This window comes from Podarcis melisellensis (assembly GCF_964234715.1).
Source record: "Podarcis melisellensis genome assembly, chromosome: 14".
NCBI lineage: Eukaryota > Metazoa > Chordata > Lepidosauria > Squamata > Lacertidae > Podarcis > Podarcis melisellensis.
The window spans coordinates 3,851,612-3,866,337 of NC_138546.1; positions in this window are offsets into that span (position 1 = coordinate 3,851,612).

The following is a 14,726-nucleotide window of genomic DNA, read 5'->3' on the forward strand; positions in this document are numbered from 1 at the left end:
GGGCAGGCAAAAGCTGCCTTGGAAATTGACTGGCGGTGGGGGGAGCCTGCCCATCAGGCAGCAGATTCCCAAAATGTGCATTGATGATAAACTGAATTCAATAAATATAGAAATAGACCTTTTCCAGCTTTATGAGGAAAGCTGCTTGGGGGGGGCACATCAGTCTATATATATCAATCACTTCTGAACGTTTTATCTAAAGACGAGGTGGGACTTTGAATGGGTGGGGCTCAAAAGGGGGACTCTCCCCGCACACTCCCCACTTTAGATTACTGCCTAGAATCTTGACCAGGATCACTCCATGGTGCAACATTTTGTTGCACACCCCACTTGTTCTTTCTTAAAAAGCCATCTTTATCTAGGTGCCGCCGTCACCCCATCCCGCTCTGTTGCGGCTTACGTGTCGCAGAGGTGGGAATGTAACAGTTATTGCCAGGCTTAAATCTGCTCAGCTTGGTAAGGCAAGTTGAGCCTCATTCCCTGCAGTATCCTCTGTCACCAATCAGCATGAACCTGTGGGGAGGAGGTAACCACAAATTGACCATTTAGGACTGTCACATGTCTATTAGTCGCTTCCATCTCCAGAGGCATCAATTGCTGTAGAGAGTCGATTCAGTTTCTGCTCTGATGTGGTACCTACAGGTAGAGGCGCCCTTATTTCTGCTTCCTTCTTGATCCCTTGCTCTGGGTACTTGAAAGACAGTGTCACATTTTGTGTTCCTTCTTAGAATGATCCTCTCCACGAAGGGGGTGGCAAGGGCTGGAAAGCCGTAGCTTCATCTCCAGACAACTAAAGCCTTCTTTTTATTCACCCTTGCATATTTTTTCTAAACCCAGAGGAGAGGGGATAGGGAGTAGGATGGGGGACAGATTGCAGAAAGCCTTTAATTCCAGCTTGTTTTGTACTTTTCATCTCTTCTTGGGGTCAGCACTGGGAGCAAATTTAATCTGGCAAAATGGCCAATCCTCCCCCCCCCCCCATGTTTAGGAAGAAGCTTCCTTTTATAGCTTCTCTGCTGTGCCTGGACGAGTTTAAGAGCCAGGTTTTGGGCTACAGTAGTACACTCTGCTTATGGAGCTTAATGCCCATTTGCAGAGTCAGGCCACAACATGGTTTTGTAGACAGAGAAGCCACCCAAAGTGCTGGCTGATCCGCAAGTTGGGAGCCGGGGCCACAGATTAGTTTAAGCCTCAGTTGCTTCCTGGAATCCGTTTGGTGAAAGAGGAGGATAAGGGTCCACAGCAGCAAGGCTGAGCTCCAGAAAAAGCTGCCAGCTCAAATTAAATCCCTGACATGGGCTGCAGCACAGAGAGCAGAAGGTGACAGATTCCAGGGATCTTGCTGAGGCTTCAAATTGGAGTTGAGTAGGTTTGGAAATAATGAGTTTTTAAGGAGCTGGTCCATTTGAATCTTGGCTTGACTCATAGATCAGTCTGGCCCCTTCCAAACTGCTCAGTCCCTTTCCCAAAGTCTGCAGTCTTTCCTAATATTGTTTTAAATTGTTCTACACACCCTGTTTGACTAAGTGGCTTCTTGGTTCTTCTGAATAAAGATATAACATAAAATACATCTTGCTTCCATTGCTGGACTCTGTTAGAGCTGCTGGAGCCAGCACAAGACATTTTGCTGCCTGAGGCAGGATAGCAAATGAGCTCCTGCCCACCCCCCCAGACAGAAAATCCCATTTCTGGCTTTCCCAGGGAGTAAAAATATAACCAATAACTCACAGTTGGCTGTCCTTCTGTGACACTCTAAACCAGCTGCCTTAAGGCAGCTGCCTCCCTATGCCTAATGACCTGACCGGCCACGACAATTGTATGGCTTGGGCCCAGAATACCTGACCGGGTGCTAAGATCCTCAGGTGAGCTCCTTCTCTCAGTCCCTTCAACATCAGAAGCATGGTTGGTGGTGACATGAGAGAGACACTTTTCTGTGTTAAAATCGTGTTTATGGAAGACAGTCTTACTTGGCTACGAGTGATCGCCAAAGAAGAATTGTGGAATTCCCTCCCAAGAGAGGTTAGAGACGAACTAAGACCTTCCTCTTCAGACAGGTCTTTGGAAACTAAGGTGCAGGTGGTGCTGATCGCAGGGCTACTCTCAGAGCAAACTGCATTTTGAATGCTGGTTCTAAATGTACTCTGATGTGTTTTATATAGTGTTTTTAACTAGTTTGCATTTTATGATGTTTTTACAACAGGGGCCAAATGCCCTCGATGAAAAATTTGTATCATTCTCCTGACTTACAATAAAAGGGGATAGAAATGATCCACAAAACTATCGGCCACTTAGCTTGTTAGACATCTCCTCAAAATTATAAGCATGATGTCTCCTTCAAAATCTATCAGACTGGTTGCAAAGTAACAACATTATCCATGAGGAACAAGCAGGATTCAGAGGAGGACACAGTTCCATTGATCAGTATTTTGCTCTGAAAGAAAATATACTAAGAACATTAAGGATAATTCTTATGTGGCCTTTATTGATCGTTCAGCTGCTTGCGACTGTTAATTGGAATAGACTGTGGGAGACATTTCAAATTGCCAGCATTGACCGTAAACCTCTGCTGTTGATCCAAGAACCATACAGCAACACAGAAATGAGAGTCAGAGTAGGTTTAAATGGTGGTATGACTGATGCTTTAAAATGCCACGAGGAGCGAAGCAAGGTTGCATTCTGGCTCCCACTCTCTTTAACTTTTATATTAACGATTTGGTGTCATATTTTGCCAATGCAAGCTCCCCCTCTGCAGCAATTAGGAGCAGAAATATCTCAATCTCGATGTAAGCAAACGATTCAGTGCTCCCCCCTCTCTCTTTCAATTGGGCCGCAAAAATCTGTTGGAGGTATTACGCCCTACTGTAAACAGGAAAGCCTATCTATAAATTACTCTTAAGAACAAGATGGTGATTTTCAGCGGACACAGTCCTAGGATGGTGTTTGCATCAGCAGGCTGCTGAACAAACTTGCTCATTTAGATACCTGGCTGTACTCTTTAATGAAACCCTCTCTTGGAAGTGTCAAATGCAGGTGGTGAAACAGAAAACCATAGGGGCATTGATGAAGTTCTGTTAAGATAAGGAAGGGCAGCTAATGAACCTGGCTTAAAGATATTTGGTAGCAAAGTGCTTACTCAAACGCTCTGCGGCGTTGAAATCTGGAACTCAGATTCAAACTCCATTAAAGTTTTGGAAACTGTTCAGATTATTATTTTTCTGGAAGCTCTAACATCAGAAATATCAGCAGCTCCTCTTTGTACAGAATCTGGATGGCCAGCAATTAAGGCAAGAGTGGACTGCGCTCAGTTAAAGTATATTTTAAAAACTGCTGCTATGCCTATTGAAAGTTTTCCTGCTCTCTGCTATATGGAATTGGATGATAGCCAACTCTGGAAAGCAGCTTGTCAAGATGTACTACCAGTATTTTCTAGAACTGAGCTCTGCTTTAACCTTGAATAAGTGTCAGCTAAGGGATTGGATCTTCTGGCAGAATCCAGAAGGGACCTGCAACTAATTAGAAACACCAGATTTCTCCCTTGGTATCTATTCTTGAGAACAGAGCATTTTAAAGCTTTTATCTGACCAAACTTTCACCAGCTTCCTTAAAAAATGCCTTTATTGAATTGCACTTCCTTTAAAATAAGATTTAATTGGAGTTTTTTTCATAATATAATAAAAGAAAAGAAACTAATCTAAATAAAAAACTAAAAGGAAAAAGAAAGAGAAAAGGAAAACCAACGGAAAAATAAAGAAGAAGAGATAAAAATTAAAATACTTCCAATTTTATGTCTGTCAGTTACTTAAAAGAAATTATTCAAAATATTCACTCTAGAATGACACTCAACTGACCTACTTTCTGTTAGGCAATATTTCCCCAATCTTTTGATCAAAATAGATTAATTCATTTTCCTTTTTACACAAAAAGTCCAAAAGGGGTTCTATTATTATTATTACAGCAATAGTTTTTTTTCAAATGTATCAACTTTGTCTCCAATATCTTCAAGAACCATTTTTCCATACTAAACAATAATAAGTCTTTCTGATTTGTCCACATAAGAGTATCTTTGCTGTGACCGTATATCAAAATAATATTCCATAGTTCCTTACTTACTACGTATTCATTAATTTGCATCCAGTTCCATATCTTCCATTTCCATTTCCTGTTGTATTTGCCATGCTTTTCCATCTTGATTTTGAAGAAATCATCTCTCCCATTGCGCTTCTTCCATTCTTTTTCCAGGAAAAGTGCCAGAGGTTTGATAGCTTTTTCCTCTAAAGCCACTCCAAATTCTACACAGTCCTTTCTATTGAGTTGCATTTCTAAGTGATGCCTACTGCAGTTTTGGATGACTCCTACAACAAGGTCCTGGACACAGACAGACTTCGCATCTGTGGCAACCTCAGGTGGAAAACATTGCTCATTATCTGTTAGCCTGCCCCGTATATGGAGACCCAAGACATTGCTTTCTGAAACATTTGTTCACACCAGCAAACAGGCACACCCCAGCAGAAATGGTCCCATTTCTTTTGAGTGACAGTAATAGCTTCATAACATACAGAGTGGTCCTCTATGCACTGCCAAAAATAATCATAAAAAAGGAGTTAGATAAAATCACTCTAAATTGCTACGATGATTTGGAGGTTTGATTTGAAATCAAGCTGGATTTGAGTTCATTGGTGTCTTTGTGTCAGGGAGTGGCTGGATGAAGAGGAGTGGTGGGAGGCAGCAGTCTGCGAACCCCCAAGAGAAACCCCAGAGGTGGAAGGCTCAGAGGCAGGGGATTGGTGGTGGGACACTGAAGCCAGGTCAGAGAGAGAAGAGTGAAAGGAGGTCCTGGATTCTGAAGGGGCAACAGGACTGAGTGAGCAGGGAGAGCCTGTGACAGGGAGCAGTGCAGACTCAGAGACAGAATCAGAGGAGCTGGGTCAAGAGACTGCTGAAGAATCCAGGAAGTTGCCCTCTCCTGCTGTGACAAGCTCCCCTCCTACCTGGTCTCCGAGAATGTGCAGAATAATGAGAAGTTCAGAGGTCAAAGGCACAGTTTGAGATTGCTAGATTAGAGGGCCCTTTGAAAGGGTGAAAGGCAGGAACCTTCAGCCCTGGCAACTGCTCCATAGAGGCAATGTGGGAATGTTCAGGGTGGCAGGAGAGGATATATTGTTTATTAATATCCTTCCTAACTTGCGCCTGCAAGTTCCTTTACTTAGCAGAGTGCATTCCCCCTTTAAACAGCAGAAAACTAATTGCAAACTCGTGGGAGTTTCTGAAGACAGTACGCAATTCAATCTGGCTTGTCCACAGTCTTATTCATAAGCAATAAAAAGAAAGTTTACTCACGATCAGGCAAAGCACAGTATTGATTCCTGAAGGCAGGCTTTAGGCTTAAAGTTACCAACGTATAAAAACATGTTTACCCCATAAGGGAGATGACCTGAGGGACTGCTTGGCTGGCAGCCAGCAGTTCATTCCAGGAAGTTTGCAGGACGAAAGGAAGATGGAAGAAAGAGAGAGAGAGACAGAATCCCATGTCCTTTTACCAGGTCTGGAAAGGTCACGCCCACCCACTAGTCCCATGCAAGGAAGGATGCTCCAGGCCAGGAGGAACAGGAAGTTTCAACTGGCTGGACCAAGCATTCCCTTGCATGTCCACTCTAGGAAAACAAGGAATGCTGTACTTGACTGCTCTCAGTGGATTACATCCCATAGGCAAGACCTACTGGGAAGTGTGCCAAGACCACTAGTTGTATGTTTGTTTCCTTGACTAAAGTGTTAACTTCACTGACAACAGAGATTTGCTTTTTTCCTTGCTGACCTGCGTCTGAATCAAGCCCTGACACTCTGGTAACACCTCTCTCCCATCATGGATATGAGATCATATTATGGATGTATGATCTGTATGCTTTCAGGTGTTACTGTTGCTGCAGGTTTCTCGTGGCTTTTGGCTAGAACAAGAAACTTATATTGATTTATGTTGTTTTAAGTATTGTAAGCCCCTTTGACTTGCCAACAAAGGTTCTCATAGTTAAAGCTATGGTTTTCCCAGTAGTGATGTATGGAAGTGAGAGCTGGACCATAAAGAAGGCCGATCGCCGAAGAATTGATCTTTTTGAATTATGGTGCTGGAGGAGACTCTTGAGAGTCCCATGGACTGCAAGAAGATCAAACCTCTCCATACTGAAGGAAATCAACCCTGAGTGCTCACTGGAAGGACAGATTGTGAAGCTGAGGCTCCAGTACTTTGGCCACCTCATGAGAAGAGAAGACTCCCTGGAGAAGACCCTGATGTTGGGAAAGATGGAGGGCACAAGGAGTAGGGGGCGACAGAGGACGAGGTGGTTGGATAGTGTTTTCGAGGTTACCAGCATGAGTTTGACCAAACTGCGGGAGGCAGTGGAGGACAGAGGTGCCTGGCGTTCTCTGGTCCATGGGGTCATGAAGAGTCGGACACGACTAAACGACTAAACAACAACAACAACAACAAGCCCCTTTGAATCTCAACTTGGGAAAAAGACAGCATACTACGACTACCACTACTACTACTAATAAGGTGACTCCAAGACTTCCCTGTAGTTTTGCTCTTGCAAAACGGAAACCTTTCTTGGTTCCAAGGCAAGCAGGTGAGCTGGCTGCAATTAGCTGGAAAGGAATGCTGGCAACTTGCCTAGCTTTAGTTCTAGGCAAACTGGCCTTTGGTGGCAGATTGGGATTTAATTGAAACAGTACTTAAAAATTCCCAATATTTATATGCAGCTAAAGGCTCCTGGAACAAATTTGTGAGAGAGGCTTTTTTTCATTCTGATATATATAACCCCTTTATTAGGAACCCCCCTCCCCAAAAGAAAGCCATCTTAAGTTACTATGTGGCTTATGTTGAGCTTGTCATAGCACAAGTATCTAAAAATATACTATGAATATCTTATTTCTCCCTTCTTGAGCAACAGCCTTCTGGGCTAATACAGAGTCAGCTTGAAGTTCCTTCTGTTTTTTTAATGGGGCAGCAGAAGCTTGTTGCAAAATTTATGGAAATCTGCAATTGAGCTCAGTGGCTTTTATGCCATTTTTACATCTTTGTCTGCGGAGATTCCTTCCTGTTAACTCTACTTGCCCAAAGGGAGAGGGTGGGGAATGACGCAACGGCAGCATCTAGACGGAGTTTTAAGCCTGAAACGGACTTATGAACTGAACCGGAATCACCATTAAGCAAAGTGATGTGGTGCCATTTTGTGTGCTGTGAGAAAGAACTGGCACAGGCAGGATTCATCTGAAAGTTGGAAGCGATCGTGTTTGTTCTGTATCTCCTATTGGCTTATCCACACCTCCATTTGCCCGGCCACTTTCCCCCAGGAAAACCCGATCTTTAGCACTGCATCGGAACAAAGGGCAATTGAGTTTTCTGCAGATTGCTGTTTGTTCTGATCTATCACCAAAGAGCAAGTTTCTGGGGGGAAACCGCAGGACAAAGGCAAAAACGCCATGCCTAGAAAGTGCAGGATTAGCAGAAACCCAATTGGACCCATGCTGTCTAGGCACGGGACAAACAGAAGTGTGGAAGAGCCATCAATTGGGCTTGCTTGGGGAAACGTAAGAAGAGCCTGGCTGCTGGATCAGACCAAAGGCCTATCTGGGCCACATTCATAGCTTCCCCCAAATAATTCTGGGAGCTGTAGCCTGTTGAAGGAGCGAAGAGATGTTAGGTGGTCCCTCTTCCCCTCATAGAGCTTCAGTTCTCAGAGCTCCCCAGGAAAAGGGATTGATTGTTAAACAGCTCTGGAAATATATTATAGCTCCCAGAATCCTTTGGGAAAGCCAAGACTGTTTGAAGTGGTATCATAGTTCTCTCAATGCACGGTGTGAATCTGGCCATAGGCCTAGCATTCTGTTTTCCACAGTGGCCAAGCAGATGTGGCTTTGCAAGCAGGAGCTCCCAGGTTCAGCACCCAGCACCTCTGAGTAGGTCAGGGAAAGACTCCTGTCTCAAACTCTTGAGTGCTGCTGCCCCAGCTAGATGGACCAAGAGCCAGGAAGCTGCCTAATGTGGGTCAATGTCCTTCTGTTCCTGACCCACAAAGGACTGAAGTCCCATCTTAGTTTTCTGCCTCACTTCCTCATTGCCCGGGTGGAGTTTATTAACATCGCTATTTATTCTTGCTATTGTTCCAACCTTTCTTTTTGAAGTTTCTGGCTGATGGATGGATTGAGTCCTCATTAATCTCGCTCTTCATGTTGGTTTTGATTTGCTCTTCCTTTTCTCCCCCTCTGCCTCTCGTTTGCGTTTGGGGATCCCTCCCGTGGCACCTCTACCCGCCACTTCCCTCCGTGCTCCGAGGTCCCACAAACTCCTCCTCTGTACTTCTCCACTGCTGGCGTGCTGCCAAAGCCCACTCGGAGGTCATCTTGATGCAGATGGGAGCTGGGTTTAAATAAGGACTGGGTAATTTTATGACCATTAGCAGCGTTTGCTGCAACGCAGGCTTGGAATAATAAGGGCAATTGCTTCTCATGCTTCAAGGAGCAAGCTGATTGCCTGCAGGGACTGAGAAGGCGACTTGACGCCACCACTCCCCACTCCCTTCCCCAACTTTGCTCAGTTAGCTCAGTTGGACTGGCTGCCGGCATCTCCTGAAGCATCCGCTCGCCAGCTGTGCAGAGACCTCTTTCGTTCCAGTGGGGTGCTGCATAGAATCATAGAGGTTAAGGGGTGACATGATAGCCATGTTCAAATATATAAAAGGATGTCACATAGAGGAGGGAGAAAGGTTGTTTTCTGCTGCTCCAGAGAAGCGGACAGGGAGCAATGGATCCAAACTACAAGAAAGAAGATTCCACCTAAACATTAGGAAGAACTTCCTGACAGTAAGAGCTGTTCGACAGTGGAATTTGCTGCCAAGGAGTGTGGTGGAGTCTCCTTCTTTGGAGGTCTTTAAGCAGAGGCTTGACAACCATATGTCAGGAGTGCTCTGATGGTGTTTCCTGCTTGGCAGGGGGCTGGACTCGATGGCCCTTGTGGTCTCTTCCAACTCTATGATTCTATGATTCTACTTTTAAATGACAGCTCCACTTTCTGGGATGACGGGGACTTCTTTGTCTCAGAAAGCTGGGAAGGGAAAGGGGGGGGCAGGAAGAAAATAAAATAAAATTTTATTGTCAGATACTTGGGAGCAAGCAGGGTTGATAAACGATCCCCAGATAACATCTTTCTCTGTCTCTCCTGTGTGGATTTAATATAAACCCGCACTTACATTTATGTCATAGCCACTCCATTCCAGCTGCCAGGTGGGGATTGAAATAAAATACTTCATTGTGGAGCTAAGTGTCACCACCGTGGGATAAGCTGTGACCTGATCTAAATGCCAGGGGCACCAGAGCGGCCACTGCCCAGCCTGTGCCCTCCCAGGCATCCGGTTTACAGATTCCTTCTCCAATTAAGCCTCCTGGCTTTGCCGTTTGGCTCTTGGAGGGCAGAGCATCGAGCTGCCACTGTTTGTTAGTTAACAACCCTGAGGTGGTGTTTGGAGAGGATTATAGCTCTAACAAATCACTCGTTAACTACGCTAACTCATTAGAATATGCCACATACAAAATAGTTCTTAAGCGTGCTAATGACCGATTTTAAGGGATTATTGCCGTGGTAAACCATAATTAAAAGTTTATAACGGTGCTTCCTATTTAATTATACTCAAGCCATGCTGCAGGGAAGGCTGGGCAGGGGTTAGCACAGGCTCAGCGCCCTCAGCCCAGGTGCCTGCAATGGGGTGGGCAGCCAGCCAGCCTGCGGCAAGGGATCTGCGCAGGTGAGAATGGCTCTGTCAGCGACGGGGATAGACCAACTGAAATGTCAAATGCAGCATTTTTCACCTGTTGTTGTTGTTTAATTTTAGTTATTGAAAATCAAACTAGTGCATACCAAACCCCCCAGATCTATAGATTCAGCCCAACACAATCTCACACTCTATACAGCTTGCCTTTGGAAAGATAAAAAGAAAAGGGAAATCAAAATAAAATGCCGAAAAAGGCAACGGAGGGCTCACAAACAAGGCTTACTGATATACTAAGTAGGTTCAAGTTCGAATTTCAGATTGTCATAAAAGAAATGTCTATCCATGCCAGTTTTCCATTTTGCTGGTATTATTTGTAAAAGCCATGTAGCTCTGTACTCTTACATGCTTAAAAATGTGTATATTTGTGTGCATTGCAGTGAGCTCCTGGTTAGAAGGTGAAACAACTAGGCTTCAGCTCACTGGTTTTGAAAAGTTAAGAAAGTATTTGCTTTTTGATCCCGTATATAGTGGAGTGTCAGGGCTAGTTCAGCTGCAGAAACGAGCAGTAAAGTTGATTCTTTATTCAAGGAAACAGATTACAAACAGAGAAACCCACAGGCAAGTCTGGCCCCAGTAAAGCAGTTGCCAGAACTGACAATCTGTGCCTCATACTTCCCTCTAAGTCTCCTCCCCAGCCAGTTGTTTTCTCAGTGGTCTTAAACTCTATTAGAGAGGGGTCCCTTGTGCCTTTTGTGCTCCTTGTTCCGCTACATGCAAGACCCTCCAGGCCCTTGGAGACAAGGGAGGAGGGAAGCTGAATACAGTAGGACCAGCAGGCTGCTGCAAATCCGTCGCAGCCTCAGTCCCCACCTCCTCCTCAGCTGCCTGTCCTGCATCTGCAGTGCTTTCTGCCTCTTCCTCTCTCTCACTCAAGCCTGTTGCTTCTTCAGCATCCCACCATTCTGTCCCTCCTTCCTCCTCTGACCTTTCTTCTGTGCCCCACAACCAGTCCCCTGGCTCTGAGCCTTCCTCTTCTGAGGCTTCTCTCGGGGGTTCTCCACCTGGAGCCCCCCCCCCAATCGTCCAGCCATTCCTTGACATGGAGATACAATTTTTGTATCTTAATCTTCTTATTTAAGCTAGCCCTTGTTCCTTCCCCTTGTGGGCAGTCTTGTCAGATTGTCAGCATTTTTCACTTGTGATTTAAGAATGGGATGGGAGGCCCATGGAGACTAGCTCCCTGTAGTCTTCCGACCGGAGAGGCTGGGAACTAAACTATAGACTTCCTACACACCATGCATGCACTCTGCCACCTAAGGTACCCTTTCACATGACAGGGAAAGCTGCTGCCGGAGGTGGATTTAAGGCAGCGTGGCATAGAGGGCATCACTAGGCACTGTGACTATGACATAGCGAATTGAGCAGAATGGAAGGTGAGAGGTGGGGGGGGTGCCAGATTTTGGCCTCCCACAGGCCACTGCTGAAATTTGAAAGACTAAGGTTTGCCCTGCTGCTGGCTGATACTGAGTGGGGGGTTGGGGTTGAGCAAGATGCTCACCCCATTCCCACCCCCAATTCTGTAGGGCCTTTGTCTATCTCGCCCAGCCCCATTTCACCTGCAGAACTTCCTGAAGCAATTAAATCTTTAAATACCAATAAATCCCCAGGCCCTGACAAGTTTGCTAATAATTTTCACAAACAATACAAAGGCACTCTGATTCCAATAGTGCATGGATTGTTTAATGTTATATTAGACAGACTTCCCCCATACCCGGTACTTGGAGACATTCAAAAATTACAATCTTTCGTAAGCCACCCAGAAACCCAGGAGAAGTGGGAAATTATAGACCCATTTTGTTTCTTAACCAAGTCTATAAGCTCTTTTCTTTAGGCCTGGTTAAGAGGCCGAAATTGCATGTCCGTGAATATTCCCAACCTCATTGCCACCTGCATTCCTTTAGCTGAAGAGGCTGATTAATGAGGGTCACCAATGAGGGTCACCAGTGAGTGATGACCCCTTGTGCAAAGAGCAAAGGTCAGAGCTGGATTATCCTAGCACAAGTCTGCACAGCCTGTTGGCCACCAAGCCAACTGCTTCTCACCGGCTGTACGTTTTGTTCTGCCATTGCCCCTGCTCCTGCAGACAAGGCAGCGGAGAATAAGAAGGGGGCACATTGAGCCAGCCTTCAATGCCTTGGTTGGGTTGGTGGGTCATGAGAGGTGGCCAGTGAGCAAAGGAAGAGCCACGGCCTCTTGCTCGTTGGCTCTCTACCTGGCAAGCAAGCAGGTGGCATCAAGGACAACACTTGAGGAGGAAGAGGCACAGCTGGCAGCGGGAGCATTGGACAGGGTAAGATCACTGGTATGGGGCTCATTGAGGATGTCTTATTTATTACTTATCTGCGCCATCTTTGCTCTTTTTTGTAAGTATCTTTTTCCAATATCATTCCAATAACAGCCTCATCATAACAATGCCAATTTTACCCAATTAATACAATTATTAAAACCAATTATTTATCTACTGCATTTTTGGTCCCATCTTTCTTCCAAGGAGCTAGATCTCCTCCCCATTTAATCCCCACAACAACCCTGAGAGTTGGGTTAGGCTGAGAGCGAGTGACTGACCCAGGGTCATCCCAGCAAGCTTTAGCTATGGCTGAGTGGGGATATGAATCCTGGTCTCCCAGGTTGTAGCCAGACACTCTCAACACTACGCCCAAGGCCCCCCCCAAAGAAAACCTGGATCAGTCCTGATGTCACCGAATGCCAGTTGTTGAGGAGTGAAACTGCAGGAAAAGGTCATTTCCTTTTTAAAATCTTAAAAATCTAAACCACGCTTATTGCGTATTTGCTCAACACCTTGACATATCACCAGTATACTCCGAAACAGCTTCTAGGGCCTTCCTTCTGACCTTTTGATATGGAGCTCGCTGATTCCAATATGGCATTAATTTCCCTTCTTGTTCCACTGATTCCTTTTTTTGGCATGCACTCTTCCTAAAGACTTTAGCACCAGTATTCATTGTTATGCATCCACTTTCATACTCTCTAAGAGATGGAAGGTTCCCCCCTCCCTAGTTTCCCCATTTATAATCCCCACCATGTTTTAAACACTGAGCTGAAATCAAGCCATTCAGTCTACCAAGTTAGCAATTTGTATCTTTTGGCTTTTCCTGTTTGAATTATTTCCACCCACCTTAATTTCCTGGCATTCACAACAAATGTGCAGAATCTTGTGAACATTTTTGTATTGTCTTCATGCCCTTGCGGGGTGGTAGGGAGATCTGTGGGGAGCATGGGGCTGGACTCTGGAATCTTTGGTCTTATTCCACCAGGACTCTTATGTTCCATTAGAGGGTGATCTTTCTCCCTGGTCCCATTTGATGTGAGGTGGGGTAGAATTTGAGGGAATGGAGGCCTGAGGGCAGCAGGGAGACCCAGACAGTTACCTTTTTTTTTTTAATGAAAGTTAAGTTGCTCAGACATTTCTGAAGAAAGTTAGAGCAAAGAAACCAGAGGCAGCTCTAGAGCTTTGGTACTCAGCAAGTAGCGCCATTGCTAGGGATGCTTAATCACTGTTGCTAAGCAACCAGAGGAAGGAATGTTGACACCCCCACTTCAAAGGGGGGGGGAGGCTCCCAGAGCAGCTCATCCCTGGCATTTGACCCACAGTCCTTTCTGAAATGCCGAGACTGTTCTGGCGCAACAGTGATGGGACGAAATCCTGCAAGATCTCCAGCTTTGCACAGGCCTAGATTATGTTGTCTTGAATCGCAGATAAAAAACAGTTCTGAGAACTGGAAGGCGGTTGTGCTGCTCAGTTATTTGGACCACAAATCCAGAATGGGGATCCCAGCCCCCCCGGGGGAGGGGATGTGTCGTTGTCTAATTTCCTGACTCCAGACAGACACAAATCCTAGCCTTTGGCTCCCTTGCTGGCATTCAGCGTAATGAATGATCTGTCCTCCTTTTTTCTCTCCTCTTCCACTGTAACACTGTAATTAACTTAATTACCAACAGATTCTCTTTTTTTATGGAACTTAAAATGGAAATTAAATTTTGCACCTAGGTTTACAGACTGCTAACTAGACTCGAACAATCAAGCTAGGCGCCGGGTCCTTGAGAATGTATGATTTGCATATTCATGATGTTAATAGGGTTCAGAAGGTATATTTGCAACTGATGAAAAGGATAAATTAAATCTCATTTGCATATGGAGAGTTGTTTTTAACTGTTCACATCCCAGCAGTGCTGGCAACATTGATAGGCAAGGCTGATTGGCAGGCAACCCTCTTTCTCCTGCTCTGGAAAAAATGGAGGTTGCGAACATGCTATGCATTCTACCCTACCCTTTCCCAAAGTGAAGTTCCAGGATGAGTTACAGCCTCAGTTTTCTTCATCTTGTTATGTGCCTAACTAGCTAGAGCAGGGATGGGGAACAGCTTGCAGCCCAGGGACCACATTCGCTCATGGGGAAGCTTCTGATATGATCATATCACACTGATATGATAACATAGCAGCCATTGCAATGCTCTTTGTGGGTCTGCCCTTGCAGTTAACTCAGGGGCTGCAGTTAGTGCAGAATGCTGCAGCACGATTGCTGACGATGAACAAGCCCCCTGTCAGCTTCTGGATCAATTACAAGGGAAGCCCCGCACAGAGCATTGCAGTAACTCTGCCTTTGAAGTTAATAGTGCTTGGACTGCTGCTGTGGTTAAGCTGTATTGATCCAGGAGCAGCCACAGCTATCATGGCAGCTGATGCTGGTAAAAGGTGCTCCAAAACTGGAATTTCCCCCTCTGAAGCCCCAGTTTGGGTCCAGGCAGCTTTGAGAGGTGAATGTCATTCTAATGCCTCCCTCGCAATTAACACCACCCATGCAAAACGTAACGTAAAATCCTTACCTTGCCAGGAACAGTGGCGTTGAAGAGAACTTGCACAGGTGGCCCTCAAGTAGACAGCTTTTGT